This window comes from Mirounga angustirostris, unplaced genomic scaffold (assembly GCF_029215605.1).
Source record: "Mirounga angustirostris isolate CCGP_5_RB_7025 unplaced genomic scaffold, mMirAng1.0.hap1 SCAF_2, whole genome shotgun sequence".
Taxonomy (NCBI): Eukaryota; Metazoa; Chordata; class Mammalia; order Carnivora; family Phocidae; genus Mirounga; species Mirounga angustirostris.
Window position 1 is genome coordinate 169,106,453 of NW_026991710.1, and position 20,046 is coordinate 169,126,498.

A 20,046-nucleotide genomic window follows, 5' to 3' on the forward strand; every position below is an offset into this window, starting at 1 on the left:
AGGATGGTGAGCCGATAGTTTCCCTGCCTTCAATGAAATTACATTTTGTTTATTTGTAGATGAGGACAATGATCACATTTGATCCTACCTAAGTTCAACTCTCTCTTTAAACCTCCACACAGAGTGTTGCTTAAAAAAGTGGCAAAAAGTGGTAAAATTCATCCCCCCTGAAGACAAAGGTGATACGAATTTCACTTTTTATTCCCCACTGTTCCCTCCATTGATCAATAAAATGGAGAGAGTATGGATAAGGTAGCCAGGACAAATTTGAGAGCAAACAGTTTTGTCATTTAATGTATTTAAGAAGCTTAGAATTGTTGATAGCACCAATTTTCTTCAAGCATAATCTTTGTAGAGTTTTACTAAATTCGTCCTTGTTTTTTTGATCATTCAGTGAGGACCTACCTCTCAAATGCAGTCGGTTGTACATTCCCACCCAAGACAAAGCTTTCAGCCACTCTGCCTGTGACTTTCCTGGCCAGTCCCCAGTGCTCATAGTACATGTCCTTTCTTACCATGGCTCCAAGCTAAAGAGAAAATTGTAAATTGTTACATTTCCAAGGCCACTTTTTATAGGATCTTTGGGTCTCAACAGGAATCTGTACACCATGAAAGTGAACTAACTACCTAGCAGTGATAATAGAACACCATGGTGTGTGAGTAAAGGAATGAAGAGAAAGAATTTTTCTTTCTTTTAATACCTGGGAAATTGGCACAACTGCTAAAGCATATGGATTTTTTTTTTAAGAGAGAGAGAGCACAAGTAGGGATGGAGGGGTAGGGAAGAGGGAGAGAGAATCTTAAGCAGACTCCATGCTGAACACCAGCCAGTGCAGCACTCGATCTCACGACCCTGAGATCACAACCTGAGTCAAAACCAAGGGTTGGAGGCTCAACTGACTGTGCCATCCAGATGCCCCCAAAACATGTGGATTCTGATTAATCTTAGAATTGGGCTAGCTTTACTTCTGGTTCCCTAAGAAACAGTGGAACATTCAGGAACTTTTGAATTCCATTCAGCATTCAGGGTAGGTGGAAAGGGAAGATGGTTGGGGGAGAACTTAAACTCCTGAGCTCAGTAATGCTAAATTATTGTGTCTCATTAAAGATTATCAAAAACCTTCCGTAGAAGAAACAATTTGACTTCTCACAGAACAGATTCTATTTTCCTAATATACCTCTCACATTGTGCAATGAGGACATGAGGAAATGTCCTTTGGTCAGAGTCAGTCTTAGAACTTTGCCCTAGATTTTGTCAACTCTGTTGTAGTTGAGCAGTGACATGCAAAGGCAATTGCTACAAATCAGAACTGCAGCAAAGGCAGTCCTAAGAGGAAAATATATAGCAATACAAGCCTTTCTCAAGAAGCAAGAAAGTTCTCAAATACACAACCTAACCCTCCACCTAAAGAAGCTGGAGAAAGAAGAGCAAATAAAGCCTAAACCCAGGAGGAGAAGAGAAATAATAAAGATCAGAGCAGAAATCAATGAAATAGAAACCAAAAGAACAGTAGAACAGATCAACGAAACTAGGAGCTTGTTCTTTGAAGGAATTAACAAGATAGATAAACCCCTGGCCAGATTTATCAAAAAGAAAAGAGAAAGGACCCAAATAAATAAAATCATGAATGAAAGAGGAGAGATCACAACCAACACCAAAGAAATACAAACAATTATAAGAACATATTATGAGCAACTGTATGCCAGCAAATTAGATAATCTGGAAGAAATGGATGCATTTCTAGAGATGTATCCACTACCAAAACTGAACCAGGAAGAAATAGAAAACCTGAACAGACCTATAACCACTAAGGAAATTGAAGCAGTCATCAAAAATCTCCCAAAAAACAAAAGCCCAGGGCCAGATGGCTTCCCAGGGGAATTCTACCAAACATTTAAAGAAGAATTAATACTTATTCTTCTGAAAATGTTCCAAAAAATAGAAATGGAAGGAGAACTTCCCAACTCGTTTTATGAGGCCACCATTACCTTGATCCCAAAACCAGACAAAGACCCCATCCAAAAGGAGAATTACAGACCAATATCTCTGATGAACATGGATGCAAAAATTCTCACCAAAATACTAGCCAATAGGATCCAACAGTACATTAAAAGGATTATTCACCATGACCAAGTGGGATTTATCCCTGGGCTGCAAGGTTGGTTCAACATCCGCGAATCAATCAATGTGATACAATACATTAACAAAAGAAAGAACAAGAATCATATGATCCTCTCAATAGATGCAGAAAAAGCATTTGACAAAGTACAGCATCCTTTCTTGATCAAAACTCTTCAGACTATAGGCATAGAGGGTACATACCTCAATATCATAAAAGCCATCTGTGAAAAACCTACAGTGAATATCATTCTCAATGGGGAAAAACTGGGAGCTTTGCCCCTAAGGTCAGGAACGCGGCAGGGATGTCCACTATCACCACTGCTATTCAACATAGTATTAGAAGTCCTAGCCACAGCAATTAGACAACAAAAAGAAAGAAAATGCATCTGAATTGGCAAAAAAGTCAAACTCTCACTCTTTGCAGATGATATGATACTTTATGTGGCAAACCCAAAAGACTCCACCCCAAAACTGCTAGAACTCATACAGGAATTCAGTAAAGTGGCAGGATAGAAAATCAATGCACAGAAGTCAGTGGCATTCCTATACACCAACAATAAGACAGAAGAAAGAGAAATTAAGGACTTGATCCCACTTACAATTGCACCCAAAACCTTAAGATACCTAGGAATAAATCTAACCAAAGAGGCAAAGGATCTGTACTCAGAAAACTATAAAATACTCATGAAAGAAATTGAGGAAGACACAAAGAAATGGAAAAACAGTCCATGCTCATGGATTGGAAGAACAAATATTGTGAAGATGTCAATGCTACCTAGAGCAATCTACACATTCAATGCAATCCCCATCAAAATACCATCCACTTCTTTCAAAGAAATGGAACAAATCATCCTAAAATTTGTATGGAAGCAGTAAAGACCCCACATAGCCAGAGGAATGTTGAAAAAGAAAAGCAAAGCTGGCGGCATCACAATTCTGGACCTCCAGCTCTATTACAAAGCTGTCATCATCAAGACAGTATGGTACTGGCACAAAAACAGACACAGAGATCAATGGAACAGAATAGAGAGCCAAGAAATGGACCCTCAACTCTATGGTCAACTAATCTTCGACAAAGCAGGAAAGAATGTCCAATGGAAAAAAGACAGTCTCTTCAACAAATGGTGTTGGGAAAATTGGACAGCCATATGCAGAAGAATGAAACTGGACCATTTCCTTACACCACACACAAAAATAGACTCCAAATGGTTGAAAGACCTCAATGTGAGACAGGAGTCCATCAAAATCCTAAAGGAGAACACAGGCAGCAACCTCTTCAACCTCAGCCACAGCAACTTATTCCTAGAAACATTGCCAAAGGCAAGGGAAGCAAGGGCAAAAATGAACTATTGGGACTTCATCAAGATAAAAAGCTTTCGCACAGCAAAAGAAACAGTCAACAAAACCAAAAGACAACTGACAGAATGGGAGAAGATATTTTCAAATGACATATCAGATAAAGGGCTAGTATCCAAAATCTATAAAGAACTTATCACACTCAACACCCAAAAAACAAAGAATCCAATCAAGAAATGGGCAGAAGACATGAACAGACATTTTTCCAAAGAAGACATCCAAATGGCCAACAGACACATGAAAAAGTGCTCAACATCCTTCGGCATCAGGGAAATCCAAATCAAAACCTCAATGAGATACCACCTCACACCAGTCAGAATGGCTAAAATTAACAAGTCAGAAAATGACAGATGTTGGCGGGGACTTGGAGAAAGGGGAACCCTCCCACACTGTTGGTGGGAATGCAAGCTGGTGCAGCCACTCTGGAAAACAGTATGGAGGTTCCTCAAAAATTTGGAAATAGAGCTGCCCTATGACCCAGCAATCGCACTCCTGGGTATTTACCACAAAGATACAAATGTAGTGATCCGAAGGGGTACATGCACCCCGATGTTTATAGCAGCAATGTCCACAATAGCCAAACTGGAAAGAGCCAAGATGTCCATCGACAGATGAATGGATAAAAAAGAGGTAATACCCACACGATGGAATATTACACAGCCATCAAAAAGAATGAAATCTTGCCATTTGCAATGACATGGATGGAACTGGAGGGTATTATGCTGAGTGAAATAAGTCAATCAGAGAAAGACATGTATCATATGATCTCACTGATATGAGGAAGTCTTAATCTCAGGAAACAAACTGAAGGTTGCTGGAGTGGGGGGTGGGGTGTGAGGGATGGGGTGGCTGGGTGATAGACACTGGGGAGGGTATGTGCTCTGGTAAGAGCTGTGAATTGTGCAAGACTGTTGAATCTCAGATCTGTACCTCTGAAACAAATAATGCAATATATGTTAAAAAAAAAAAGAAGAAGATAGCAGGAGGGGAAGAATGAAGGGGCGAAAATCGGAGGGGGAGACAAACCATGAGAGACGATGGACTCTGAAAAACAAACTGAGGGTTCTAGAGTGGAGGGGCGTGGGGGGATGGGTTAGCCTGGTTATGGGTATTAAAGAGGGCACGTACTGCATGGAGCACTGGGTGTTATATGCAAACAATGAATCATGGAACACTACATCAAAAACTAATAACATAATAATAATAAAAACAACCCCACAATGAGATACCACCTTACACCAGTTAGAGTTGCCAAAATTAACAAGTCAGGAAACAACAAGTGTTGGCGAGGATGTGGAGAAAGGGGAATCCTCCTACACTGTTGGTGGGAATGCAAGCTGGTGCAGCTGCTCTGGGAAACAGTATGGAGGCTCCTCAAGATGTTAAAAACAGGGCTACCCTACGACCCAGCGATTGCACTAGGAGTTATTTATCCCAAAGATACAGATGTAGCAAAAAGAAGGGGCACATGCACCTCAATGTTGATAGCAGCAATGTCCACAATAACCAAGCTGTGGAAGGAGCGAGATGCCCTTGAACAGATGAATGGATAAAGAAGATGTGGTACATATATCCATGGAATATTAGCCATTAGAAAGGATGATTACCTACCATTTGCATTAACATGGATGGAACTGGAGGAGATTATGCTAAGTGAAATAAGTCAAGCAGAGAAAGACATTTATCATATGGTTCCACGCATATGTGGAACAGAAGGAATAGAGTGTAGGACCACCGGAGAAGGGAGGGAAAACTGAGTGGGAAGAGATTGGAAAGGGAGACAAACTATGAGAGACTCTGGACTCTGAGAAACAAGCTGAGGGTTACAGAAGGGAGAGGGTGGAGGGATGGGGTAAACTGGTGATGGGCATTAAGGAGGGCACGTGTTGGAATGAGCACTGGGTGTTATATGCAACTAATGAATTGTTGAACACTACAACAAAAACTAATGATGTATTATATGCTGGCTAACTGAACATAATAAAAAAAAAATGTAGATCTTTTCAGATTATACTTAATGCCAGCAATGACTCTGCAGCATCCCTCTCAATAACAATAATAGTAATAAGATCTTAGCATGTATTGAGTGCTTGCAATATGTCAGATGCCATTCTGAGATTTCATGTCTGAAATCATTTATTCTTCACAATGTGCCTATATGATGCACTTTAAAAAAAAAGATTTTGGGGCGCCTGGGTGGCTCAGTCGTTCAGCGTCTGCCTTTGGCTCAGGTCATGATCCCAGGGTCCTGGGATCGTGCCCCGCATTGGGCTCCCTGCCCGGTGGGAAGCCTGCTTCTCCCTCTCCCACTCCCCCTGCTTGTGTTCCCTCTCTAGTTGTCTCTCTCTCTGTCAAATAAATAAAATCTTTAAAAAGTAAATGAAAATAAATAAAAAGATTTTATTTATTTATTTATTTATTTATTTATTTGAGAGAGAGAGGGCACGAGCAGGGGGAGGAACAGAGGAAGAGGGACAAGCAGACTCTGCGCTGAACTCAGAGCCTGGTGCCAGGCTCAATCTTGCAACCCTGAGATCATGACCTGAGCCAAAATCAAGAGTCAGATGCTCAACCAACTGAGCACCCAGGTGCCCCTATGATGCATGTTTTAACAAAGTTTTCATGTGATGTAATTGACATACAGTAAATTGCACATACTTCAAGGGTACAATTTAATGTTATGACATATGTAAATATCCATGCACGCATCATCACAGTCAAAAATTTTAAGAAATTGATCACTTCCAAAAGTTTTCTCATGCTCTTTGTAGTTCCTCCTTCCTGTGTGTCTTACTTCCCATCCCTGTCCAACCATTGATCTGCTTTTCTGTCACTCTAAGTCAATTTGCATTTTCTAGAATTTCACATGAATCCTATAGTTTCACATGAATCATACAGTTTTTTGGGGATGGTCTGGCTTATTTCACACAGCATAAATATTTTGAGATTCATTCATGTTGTTGTGGGTATTTGTAGATCATTTTTATCACTGAGTGGTGCTCCATTGTATGGATACACCACACCTTATTTATGCATTTATCTGTTGATGGATATTTGGGTTGTTTCCAGTTTTAGGTTGTTACAAATCAGGCTGCTATAAACATTTGTGTATAAGTATTTTCATACACATATATTTCTATTTTTCTTGGGTAAATATCTAGTAGCCAAATAGTTGGGTCATATGGTTTATTAACCATTTTAGAACACCTCCAAACTGTTTTATTAAGTAGTTTTACAGTTTGTTATAGAATTTTACTTTGTATCAGTGTATTAGAGTTCCAGTTACTCTACACCATTGTTAATACTTATTACTGTCTTTTTTTTTTTTTTTTTTTGGTTTAGTCATTTTGTTAGGTATGTTGTAGTATCTCACTGTGATTTTAATTTGCATTTTCCTAATGACTAGTGATATTGGGTATGTTTCCATGTGCTTATCTGTGAATTGTCTGCTTGGGTCTTTTGCTCATTTTTAGGGGGTTGTTTATTGTATGGAGTATAGGGTACATAGAGGACTCCAGAAAATAAGCAAACAAACCCTAGTTATAAACAATAACTTATGTTAGAGATCTCTACCACCAGCCTCCCTTATCTAGGTTAATATATTCTTGTTTTACCCCCTTTCTTCTCCAAATTTAGGTAACATTTGATAGATTTCATAATATATATGACAGCATTTCTTAGTTGGTGTTTCCTTCAGACAAGGTTGAGCCTGGGACTTTGGCTGTAGACAAATATTGAATAGAAAGAAAAGCTTTTGCTGTATAGTACTAAGTTCAAGTTTTGGTTCTATTACCTGCTAGCTGTGTCACATTTGTCTCATGAGTCTTAGTTTCCTCATCTGGACAACTGGGGGTGAACACAAGGGTGGTGATATCCTCCTTAAAGAGCTGTCATGAGGATCAAAGGCGTTAGGGAAAAGTAAGCACCCAGAACTATGCTGGACTTGTTTTATATTTCTTTGTCTTTTTTTCATTCTGTAACTTAAGTTGGAGACAAGCCAGAGATGTGTATAGAGCTTGAGAAAATAAATATGTGACATTCCTTGGGGGATTCTTTTAAACACTCTTTAAGTAGATGCCTTTATAATTATACACATAAGAATAAAAGTTCTGCCACTTAGAACTGTAGGTCAGCAATGAACAAAAGCTACCTGGCACATCTATGTGTCAAATTTTGCGCAAGTCAGCACAGGGAATACAGTAATGTAATATCTTCCTTCAAGTGCTTGAAGCCTACCTAGGGACCCAGACTATGTCCCCATAATTCTTCTTTTTTATCATTTCAAGTTATATGAAATGTTTACTGGGAAACAAAAGATCTCCTCTAGCTAATGCTGAATGTTGCTGATGTTTTTATGAAATATGGAGATGATATTGTTTGCTAGATTTAGGTAGGGAGTAGATTGCAAAACTGGGATTTGAAGATCCTGAACAGTGCTAAGTATTTGTAATGCGTTTAAATCTATTCCAAAATACCTTGTGGTAGACTATATTATTGTATGATTATTATTCATTCCTTAAGTCCTGTTTCCCTGTGATTATAATACCTTTCTGTGTGGTGTTTTCTGACACCAGATATGTCATTTCAGATCTCTAATTCTTCAACACTGACTGGGTGTCCAACAATTTGATTCAATTCTGACAATAACTACCCATAATTAGTGCTGACCCCACAGAGCTCAGTCCCCCCAAACTGTCTCCATTTCAGATGTCAGTAGCAAATGGGGTCCCCAGGCTACCCCCACTTTTAGCTACTAACTACCAATTCAGGGATTCAAGCACCCCCACCCCAAGTTTCAATAATTTGCTAGAATGATTCATAGACCTCAGGAAAGTGCTTCAGTTATGTTACTGGTTTATTATAAGGATACAATTCAGGAACAGACAACTGGAAGAGATGCCTAGGTCAAGGTAGGAGTGGGGAGGCACAGAACTTGGTGCCTCATAGCACATCAATGTAATCATTAACCCAGAAGCTTTATAAACCCCATCATAGGAGTTTTTGTGGAGGTTTCATCATATAGGCACAAATGATCAAATTATTGGACATTGGTGATTGAACTCAGTCACCAATTCCTCTTCCTTCTGGGGGATAGGGCTGGAAGTTCTACCCTGTATTCTCACTGTTGGTTTTTCATGTGACCATGACCTATCTTGAAACTACCTAGAACTGCCCTTCTCATGAGTCCTCTCATTAGCATACAAAAGACAGTAAATTCTGAGAGTTTGAAGAACTGTACACCAGGTACCAGGAACCAGGAACAAAGACCAACTATTTTATTTATTTATTTGTTTATTTATTTATTTATTTATTTATTTATTTATTTATTTATTTATAAGATTTTATTTATTTTATTTTTTAAGATTTTATTTATTTATTTGAAAGAGAGAGAGAATGAGAGAGAGAGAGCACATGAGTGGGGAGAGGGTCAGAGGGAGAAGCAGACTCCCTGCTGATCAGGGAGCCTGATGTGGGACTCGATCCAGGGACTTGATCCCGGGACTCCAGGATCATGACCTGAGCTGAAGGCAGTTGCTTAACCAACTGAGCCACCCAAGCGCCCCTATTTATTTATTATTATAGCATATTTTCCATGCCCCATTGACATTGGGCTTGGTCATCTGACTTGCTTGGAACAATGAAATATGGGTAAGAGTGACATTATGCCTGCTCCAAATGAAGCATTTAAGAGGAAATCTATATATCTGCTCATCCTCTTGAACTTCTGTCCTCTGTCACCAGAACAGCATGCCCCAGAGAGTAGTTGCTCCCTGAGTACTCCTTGAGGTTCCCAGAATATGACTAGCAGAGCAGACTTAAAGCCAGATAACAGCCTGGAGCCAAGCCCAGCTGAGCCTAGCAGAGCCACACCCAATTCACAGACCTGTGAGTAAGCAATAGATGTTTGTATCATTAACCACTGAGATCTTGAGTTTGCTGTTCCCACAGCAAAACCTGGCAGATGCATACATGGAAGTGTGTTACTTCATTGTTATCCTTTGCTTCCTGCTGGATTTTGAGCACAGTTGTACCACCTGTTGGAAATAAACCATTTTTTACTAAGTTCAGAATTAATATCCATTTAGATTTTCTTTGCATATTGAGTTTTAAGAATTTTAAAAATCTGCATTGTAATTTGCTCCTATAGATTCAGGTCCTCTTAAATCCACAAAGACCTGGAAATTAAAGGAATAAATAAGTAGTATACCTGTGGGGCAAAGTCCATTGCAGACTTTGCAAAATCCAATATGTTTGAAAAAGATGTTCCTTGGGCAGCTCAGTCCAAATGCCACTGGCTTCTTCCATCCCTGGTTGATAGTACATTATGCTCAGGACTTACCAAAAATGCAGCCAACCTGCAATTCAAACCTGCTTGCTCGGAGGCCAGGTTCCCAGTGGGAGATGCCTCACAGAACTTAGTCATCTCTTGATTAACAATGGCTGGTCAGGGAGGACAGATCTAAAAAGGAAAATGGGATGGATGGTGATGTACACACTGAAAAAATGTAAATAGGAAAGATACAAGAAGACAATAGAGGAAAACAAGAAAAAAAACAAACAAACCAACCCTGAATTAAAAACAACTGAAGTTTGCCCTGTAGAAATTTAACTTGATGTACATGCATGTGCAGTAAAATACTTCAAAGCCCAGGGAATCAAAGCAAAGAAGATGTTAGCTTATAGTAAGAGGTGAGCACACGGCTCTACCTCTGTCTCAGTGCTGGGACAGGTGCTGACTTGGATTACAGAAGGGGGAAAAATAAACTAAAATAAACTAGAGCTGCTTCTCAAAGCCTTCCTTGGAGTTGCCTGTTTAGGCTTTTGTTGTTTTGCTTTCCCCTTGTTTTTTGGTGTTTTTCTGGCAACCAGGCCACTGCAAATCAGGACTTGAAAGCAAACCTGATTCTGTTATGTCTATAGGACAATGAGCACAGCAAAGCCTGTCTCTTTGATTTGTGCTCTCTTTGCCATTGATCTTTTTTTCCCCACAGCCATAAGAAAAAAAGATCTTACAATATCAAGAACAGGAAATGAATTTCCCACCTGAATCATCCTGAATTATGGGACTGGTTGCTTGGTCTCAAAAGTAAATGCAAAACTACTGACAAACTCAGGAGACTTTGGTCCAAAATACCCCAGTTTGAATATACCCAACCTTATAGTCTTTTCTTTGAAACCCATTTTGTTGTTTAATGTAATGCAACATTTTAGTTTGTCTTATATCTAGTAATCTCTATGGGTGTTGGGTGAAATTGATTTTCAACCAATTTTAACCTGAGCCATCACCATTAATTTTTTTTTTCAATTTTGGAGTTTGAGTCACTGAAATAATTGCTGGAGCTTGGTAGTTTTAGATGGACTGATTTTCATGATCTACAACATATCTAGTTTGAAGTAAATGGCCACAATTGGGATGGACAGACATCCCATTTTTACTGTTGTTTGCCTTTCTGAGTAAATTTTGAAAAATATGCTTTAAGAAAGTAAAGTGTAGTTATCATTGTCATTGCATCTATGCATTAAGGAAAAAAATATTTAATTATTGGGGATAAATGAAAGGAGCTTTCTTCCTAAAGGTGAAGATATTCCACGTACAGAGTTCATCATTATAACACTGGGCTCCTGTTTGTATTTTAGTTTCAAGTTCCTCCCTCTAGAAAATGGGATTCAGTGAAAGCAGGGTCCAGGGGAGTTTGGATCCTGTTTAAAACACACTATTCTCCAAACATTACCTTCCCATGGACAACCCAGGAGAGCCTGCATTCTGTAGAACAAGCCCTCCATTTACACACACGCACTCATCTTTTGACGTTCATTCCCCTGATGATCCCAACTTGAACTCGTGCATAGGAGCAAACAGTGTCTAAGTGTTGGCTTATCTGTCGAGGAGTAGAATATATAGGAGATTTTCATATGGTCTGACATTTCCCTAACTTGAGAGAAGGATGACGATGGAAAAGCAGCCCTCGTCTTGCTTCCATGCAGCCAGAAGAAAAGAAATGAAAAGAAAATGAAAGCTTTCCCTGGGCACTACCAGACTCTGCTTCCAGCTTCTTCCTCTGGTGGCAAATACAGATCATTAACATTGGTAATGTCCTTACTAAATCTGCTTGGAGAAAGTGACAAGTCTAATTTGTTACTGACAGACTGACGGCTGGGAGTATGTTTAAAATGCATTGCTCTTGCTCCTGAACCCTTTGAATTGCTGTGTGGTTTTTGTCAGGTAGGCTTGGTATTTGGTTAAAGACTATCTGTGATTTCATCAATCTCCCCAGCAGCCTCCCAGAGGAAAGGCTCACCGCTTCGGTGCCCTCCTTCTTTTGTCAGTCCCAGGAACAGCCTCTGCAGTGAGTCCAAAAGTGCTGTGACTGGAAATTCAGAACCTGGGGAAGGATTCCTTAAGCAAGTAATTACCATTAATAATCAATAACTCTCAGGCTGACAAATAATAATGACAGATCGGGATAAGATTAAACGTGTTCTTTGAGACATAGGGATGTGGCAATGATATGGGCTTTCATTAACTAGAAAACATATGCAGAGCCCCATTTTGATATGCTATAGACTGATTTTAAATTAAATCAAATGGAGTTTAAAAACATGATGCAAATGTGGTCTGCGAGGCATGGAGATGAGTTAGCCTCATGAAGGAAAAGTTAAAATGATGGCCTATGACCTAAAATTATAATACAGTGAATTTTATGTGGAAGAGAGTGATAGTCTGATTACAATGCCAACTAAATTCAGGGCAACGATTATGAATTTTAAGTGCCATATGAAATATTTAGACTATACATTAGGAAGATTTCCTCCATAACGCAGGTATGAAGCTTGGGCAAGAAGTCATAAAGGGAAATGGATCAAGAGTAAACCAGATATTTACTCCTATACTATTGGCCTCACTTCTAGATAGAATTAAGGGTACTGAGTCTTTGAAAATCATTCATGGAATTCTGAAATTTTCCACCTGAAAGTAAGTTCCAAAAACATCAAAAGAACAACTATCTGCAATGATAAATGTGGGTCACAATTTAAAACAAAAGTCATGTTCTTAGATTTTACATCTATTTTCCTTTTCATTAATGTCAGTGGTTTTCTAATTTAGTTTTAGAAGCTTAGTATTTACTATTTAGTAAATCCCCCTTTAGTCTGATCCCAAACTATATGCACTATGGGAATGGAATATAAACCAATAACATACATGCTAGGCATTGTACATGCATTATCTCATTTAATCCTCTAAACCTATGAGATATTTACATCATTGTTTCAATTTTCAATAAGGAAACTGAAGTTCTTTTTTTTTTTTTAAGATTTTATTTATTTATTTGACAGAGAGAGGCACAACGAGAGAGGGAACACAAGCAGGGGGAGTGGGAGAGGGAGAAGCAGGCTTCCTGCCGAGCAGGGAGCCCGAAGCGGGGCTCGATCCCAGGACCCTGGGTTCATGACCTGAGCTGAAGGCAGACACTTAATGACTGAGCCACCCAAGCGCCCTGGAAACTGAAGTTCTAAAGATCATGTAGATTTTGAATTTCAAGAATTTGAGAAGAAAACAAGTGGAAGACAGTGTAGGAAAATCAGAGCCCCATAAGAGCAAAGTCCAGTGAAAGACCATTTCAGTTGGCCCTGATTTGGAAACAGATACACCGAGATATTCACTTATCCATTCTAAATATCAAGGGCACAGAAATATTTAAAATCAAATAAGAAACAGTCCCCATCTTTGAGACCTGAGTGTTATGGCAACAGCTTGGGGAGGGCATGTTCCCAAAGGGGATAACTGCTGAGCTGGGTCAGGGTTATGGATGGAAGCATGCCAAGGCAATTTCACGGAAGAAGCTAGACAAATCGGAGGACTCAGCTTAGCATAGAAGGATAGCAAGCTAAAGAGGCAGATGTTTGTGCAATGGCAGGAAGCACAGTGTAACTGGTATATAGAGGGTGTCAGTTTGGTGAAGGGGAGTGGTGAGGAAGTTAAGGGAGGGAGGCCAAATGGCAGGAAATTAAGCCTGGAAGTTAGGTTGGATCTCGATGCTCAAGGAACTGGTACGTTACGGCATTAGGAGAAATTCCAGGATCATGGACTTTTAGCAATACGGTCTTCACTTTCACCTTTGAGACTGTGCAATCAAAGTCCCCAGGTACTGTTTCTTTTCATCTTTAAAAGGGTCTAGAAACTTTGGCTTTTGTTGAGTGCAGAAGCTCACTGGTGGTGCAAGACTAAAATTTGTTCATCTATTTACCACCCTAGAAAAATCCCTTCTGGGCTTCAGTACTCAGATCTGTACACTTCTCTTACAGCCTTTTCTTGTCAGTTCTCTCCTGACGTCTGGAAACATTATACATATTGCCACAAAGACCTCCATTAGCCAAGACTGTGTCTGTGTAAACTGGAAAATGCTGGACTTCCTTCTGCCCTTCCCCCTCCCAACTGCTGACAGCTCCACTGACACCTGGCTTGGGAGACAGATGCTTTTGTACAAAGAATGCTCCTTCCTCTAGGTAGACACAATCACTTTCAGAGCACAGGGCTACTATATTTGCCTTGCTACTCTTTTTGCTCAGCAGGACATTGTTGTATACATCAAAATGTTTGCATAAGCAGCTATAACTTTGTAATCTGATCAGCAATTTCCAGATAAACAGCACAATGGGACGGATCACTCTGCCTCAGAATATGGCAAGCTTCTGCCACTGGGAGTTGTATAACAAAAGCTGAATCAGCATCAACTATTAGTAATATTATAGGGAAGATTTCTGCAATGGGTAGGACACTGGAATAGATGGCCTCTCAGATCCTTCCTGACCCAGAAATTCTGCCCCTGCCTTATGACTTCCCAGAGCACTGTGGCAGACCAGTGGCCTGTTACCATTGCCTTAAGGCCTGTGAGTATGTGCAGTTGGGTGTGAACAGCTTTTGGAGCAGATGGAAAGGACAGATTTCTTAATGGTAATTGGCCCCTTGGATATCAGTGCTCACTTTCTACCTCATTTTTTGAAGGTCAGTGTGTCAGTATAAGAAAAAAAAGGATTTTTCAGATATGAATTATTTTGTAGCTTCATAAATTGACTATAAGTTTAGTATCTTCAATTCCTACCTAATTCTCCACATACCAAACATGCAGAGGCAGGAAATTCAGAGGTTTGGATAAGGTCCTGGCTTTTCCGTTAACTACTTGTGTGATCCTAAGTAAACCACACTGCTTTTCTGGATCTCAAATTGCACATCTATAAAATAAGGATATTTGAGGACATAGCTTCAGTTTTCCTATTGCTGTTCCCCACCACATTGTGAGGATAGGCATGAGTCCCTTCCTCATTTGCCAAAGGTCTCATCCTACAGAACACTGAACTCTAAGGCCACTCATAAATCCTCCTTCCTCCTTTTCTGCTAGGAAAGGTAGCATGCTGGGGCTCTGATCATTTAGCCCTCTTTTCCCAGCAAGTAACAGATTCAGCAGCAAAAAGAAGCTCTGCCTTAAAAGATTATTTAAATTGTTGTGGCTTTGTTCTGATTTAAAACTAAAACTAAAACTAAAAATCAGTTATAGCCCTCTGGAGGTTTGGATAGAGACTCATTCAAATCATTTGCTTCTAGGATTGTTATCGATTAGCTTTCACACATTGCCCTGTATAATAACACAATAAGTTGTTTCCCACTTTGTGGACTTTTACTACAGAGAACTCCCATCAGTCATATTGCTACATGCTTAATATTGGCTCCATCACAAATGCATCTTTTTTAGTACATTCTGCATGCTCAGTATTCTGCTACAGATTGTACACATCACTCCAGTTTTGGTTGCGTCAATTGCTGTTTATTTTGGGGAATAAGTACAAATGTAGGTACACTATGTGGAGAGTGTATTTATATTCACAGGGCAAATTTATGTGACTGTGCATATTAATTACAGCATTATTCAAGTGATTCTTGTAGAGATGGGGACCTACACTGTATACAAGTCATTTCAAGTTCACTTGAGTGGAAAATATTTAGATAAACCAAGAGCAGCATTCCAGTAAATGCAACATTGATTCTTAAATTTTTCTAGTAATTACTTTGTGAATTTTGTAGCTTTCAACATAAAAACTGTACTGTAAATTGCTAAGCAAGAAAAATTGAACAAAAGACACATTCAATTTGTATGGAAAAGAGTCAGTATTAGACTCTCAACTTGACCTTTTATGAGTGATGTGATATCACAATATGATAAGGGCAAGTGCAGGGCAAGAGGTCACTCTTATCCAGAAGGAAGCAAGGAGTCTATTGGAGTCCAAGGCATGAACTGCTCTAATGTCTAAACCAGCTGCTTTGTCTCTTTTTTCTAATTTTTTGCTCTTAAGTAATTCCTGGGTGTCTAAATCTCATTTGAAATTTACTGCTTTAACTAGGTGCCATTTATTTATCTATTTATTTATTTTTTTAATGAAAGCAGGAAACAAGAAGCAGTGGACAGGGTGTTGCTTGGGTGAAAGGGTAGAGCTCAGATAATGACAATATATTCCAAATCAGATGGGATTTGGGGCAAGTCACTGAGCTTTAATTTCCTCACTAGTAGAACTGGTAGAAGATACTTAGGAAAATGGGGTTAATACCTGCCATAAGTCCTTCCCAGTGGTGTCTTTGTGTTGAATGAGCTTCTGTTGTGAAGAGACATTGTAGTGCAGTTGTTGAAAACAAGTCCTTTGGTAAGAGTGGGAGAGAGGCTACAATCCTAGAGGGGCTAGGAGATTGGCAGTTTACCAGTGCTGGGACTCAGTTACCAGACCAAGGAGGGCAAAGAGGCTAATTGGATGTTTTTTTTTCACTCTTAACCTAGAGTTCTTTAAATTCTCTCTAATGGGGAAAGGATATGTCCTGGTGTCTACAAAGAACTGAAGCCTCCTGATGGGGTCAGGCCAAGGATTGAGCTGTCATTCTATGGCTTTAATCCTTGACAAGGCACCCTTGCAATCCTTGTTGGATTGGTTCCCATGAACTAAATACTTAGAGATACATCAATAAGTAAGAATTTAAGGGAGTTTGAAAAATACATGTACAATCCACAATGAAATAAAAATGGTTTAAGACAAGAGCCAATGAATATTCTGAATCATGCCTTTTCTCAATGCCTTAAATTTAATGTCTTTTGAAAACTAATTCTATTCAAGGGTAGTTAAAATACTAGCTGTATTCAAGCTTATTACAATAAATAATGTCTAATTTCTAATTGCATTTTAAATATAAAACAAGTCAGACTGAGACAGTTAGAAAGAGTAGCACCGAGAATCTTATGTTGTGCTGATTCTTCCAAGATACGTAACTAAAAAGTATAAAATAATAATACCAAGATGTAAAATAAAAGTAAGGAAGTCCATTAAGTTGGAATATTTTCCCCAAAGATGGTTCATTTAATGCTTTTCTGGAGAGATGTCATTATTAAATGTAAAACTCTTTCAAACATCATTTTGATGATCCTGCCTTGCAGAGTGCCCTAAGCATACTCTTTTTCTGCCTGTTGGGAAACTCAGAACTGACTGAACACAGCACAAGATGTCTCTGGGGCAGCAGCATCTCTCTTGTACTCTAGACTGGGGAAAAGAATGAAGGCTCAGATTCAACAAACACTTGAAGCAAAAGAATGGAGTTAGGACTCCTACAGCAGAAAGTGTTAGTCAGGGATGAATGTTGCTGCCACCACACCTCTGAGTAAGAAGACCTCCAAAGAGCTTCTCTAGAGTTCTGTGGCTGCACCATCACTGAGCAGTGTTTCTATAGGTAATGGTAAGATTAGTAGCTTTTCTTTCTGTAAGGATGGTGGAAATGAAAGAAGAACAGATATATTTGTGCCCAGTTATTAAGTGTAATGAATCAGCAGCAAGTTTAAAAGAAACAGAATTGATAATACACTTCTAACCCTTCATGGAAACAGATACAATGTTTAAAATCTGGCAGCCTGGCCTTTTTATCTCCCTTCTCATTTTTGGCTGTGGCAATGTTGGCTGGATAAGACCTCCCAGCATCTGGTTCAGGGTGGAGGAGCCATAGGTGATCACTTTCACATCTTTTCCTTTGGCTCCCTTCTTTGGTCTCAAGATTAAAAGCCAAAGGGTTTGTTGATGCTGGGATTCCTGGAGGTGAGCGTCTCTGAAGAGCAGTGGGGATAAGATTGCCCCTGAGGAAAGAAAAAGGGATGGGTCTAAGAATAGAAACCAGAGTAAATAAATAAATTATAAAAATAAAATAGAAAGGCATAGAAAAATAGTAGGTGAATAATCAAGGAGAGAAGAAAAGGAGGGAACCAGTTATGGGCTGAATTGTGTCCTGCAAATTCCTATGTTGAAATCCTAGCCCCTACCACCTCAGAAATGTGACTGTATTTGGAGATAAGACCTTTAAAGAGGTGATTAAGGTAAAATGAAGTCACATGGATAAGTCCTGGTCCAATATAACTGTTATCTTCATAAGAATAAAATATTAGGACACAGACACACACACACGGAAGGAACAGCATGTGAAGATACAGAGAGAAGACAGGCCTCCAAAGAAACCAACCCTGCCGACACCTTATCTCTAATTTCTAGCCTCCAGAACTGTGAGAAAATAAATTTCTGTTGTTTAAGTCATCCAATCTGTCAGAACCAAAAAATAAATAAAATAAAACCCTCCAAGGATACATAGGAAGACTAGAGAAAAGTAGCAGATAGCTAGAAATCCACAAGAAAATAAGATGAAAATAAATGAGTAACAACATGCAAATAAAAAAGGAAAGGGAAAAATGGGGAGAGGGAAATCAAAGGGTATGGCAGCATTTCTGGCCAAATATCTGTGGAAAGGAGAAAATGAGGCCTAGGAGACCAACAGGCACGGAATGAAAGAAGACAATAGGAGAAAGTAAACATTAGGTTTTGCTTGTGCATGATTAAGGTAAAATGTGAATGTTCAGTTGAACTTCCTTACTTTTTGAAACACTGACCCCAGGGAGAGCCTTGCTGTTCTTTCCAGGAGGCTTCAATTATTTGGGAAAATAAATATGTGAGTGAAGTGATCTTGATTATATGTAAGAAACAATTTCAAATGAAGAATAACAGTGGGGAAAATGCCACCAGATTATTATTTCTAGAAGAACAGATTTATCCATAGGTTGAGCAGGTAATTAAGATTCTGTTAATGGTGATGCTAATCTGGCTCATTTTCTGTTCATATTGGCACTCTCTAAAACAGAAGTGTTGTTGATGGTTTGCCCAAAAATACGTCATAGAAACTGTGGAAGAACGTCTGATATGTGAGGCTTGAAGTCAAGTACTGAGAAGGGGAAAAATGTGTTCCAGGTTTTTTGCAGATGTTCTCAGATCAAATTACGGTGTTGAAAAATTGCATAGTATGTTCAATGGAGCATCCAAGATGAAAAGACAATTCAGTGACTTTGTAATTTGGATAAAAAAAGAATCTTGGAGCTGTGCTTGTGTACAGTGTAATTCACAAATTCAGAACTGTCAATGGCAGAGGTAATGACAAGGAAGCTAAAACATTTGACTTTTTAAATCACTTTCACATAAATTTCCCATAAAAACTTTTATATAAAAGCCCAGATAACAGATCTTCCTGATTCCTTATTTTCTATATCTGTGGAGCAAGTGTTCTATTTGTCTAGATTTTTTTTTTTAATTCATGAGAGTCAGAGAGAGAGAGAGGCAGAGGCAGAGGGAGAAGCAGGCTCCCAAGGAGCAGAGAGCCCGATGCGGGACTCGATCCCAGGACCCTGGGATCATGACCTGAGCTGAAGGCAGACGCTTAACCATCTGAGCCACCCAGGCGCCCTGTCTAGATTTTTTAATCAACCAGTATATGTTCTATATACATGAAATATTTAAAACACTGGATAGAAGAAAGAAAATACCATAGAAATCATAGAAAGAATCATAGAATTTCAGAGTATGGAACAAAACCAAAAAAATTCAGTGTGGAACAAAACCAAGCATCACTTAGTTTATGTTTATGTTCTTTAATTTTCATCCCCATAAAACCGAGGTTCCAAGAATCTAAGTGATTTGGACAAGGTCACCCTGCTGGAGACCATGATAGATCAAGACTAAGACACAAATCACTGCAACTTTTGAGGTCCCTGGACTTTTGAGATCTTTGAAAAAAACATGCTGGATATTCCTAACAACATTTTTACTATTGTTTGGAAAAGAAAATAAACCTCTTAGTAAACTGTATCCCTGATATAAATCCAGAACATTATAGGATATACCCAAACTGTTTCAAACTTATATTTGGGGGATCTCATTCTCTCATTCATTCAACAAATACTTACTGAGCACCTGCTATGGGCCAGGCACTGTTCTAGGTACTGGAGATACAGCAGCAAGTAAAACGGTCATAACTCTTTGCCCTTCTGGAATCTACATGTTAGTGTGGGGGACACTAAAAACAAGAAACATGTATAGAAAGTCAGATGTAATAGTGCTACTGAGAAATAGCATTTAAGAACAAGATAAGGAGTGCAGTGGTGGGTTAAAATGAGCTTATCAGAGTAAGCCTCACAGATAAAGTAATGCTTAACGCAAAGCTCTGAAAG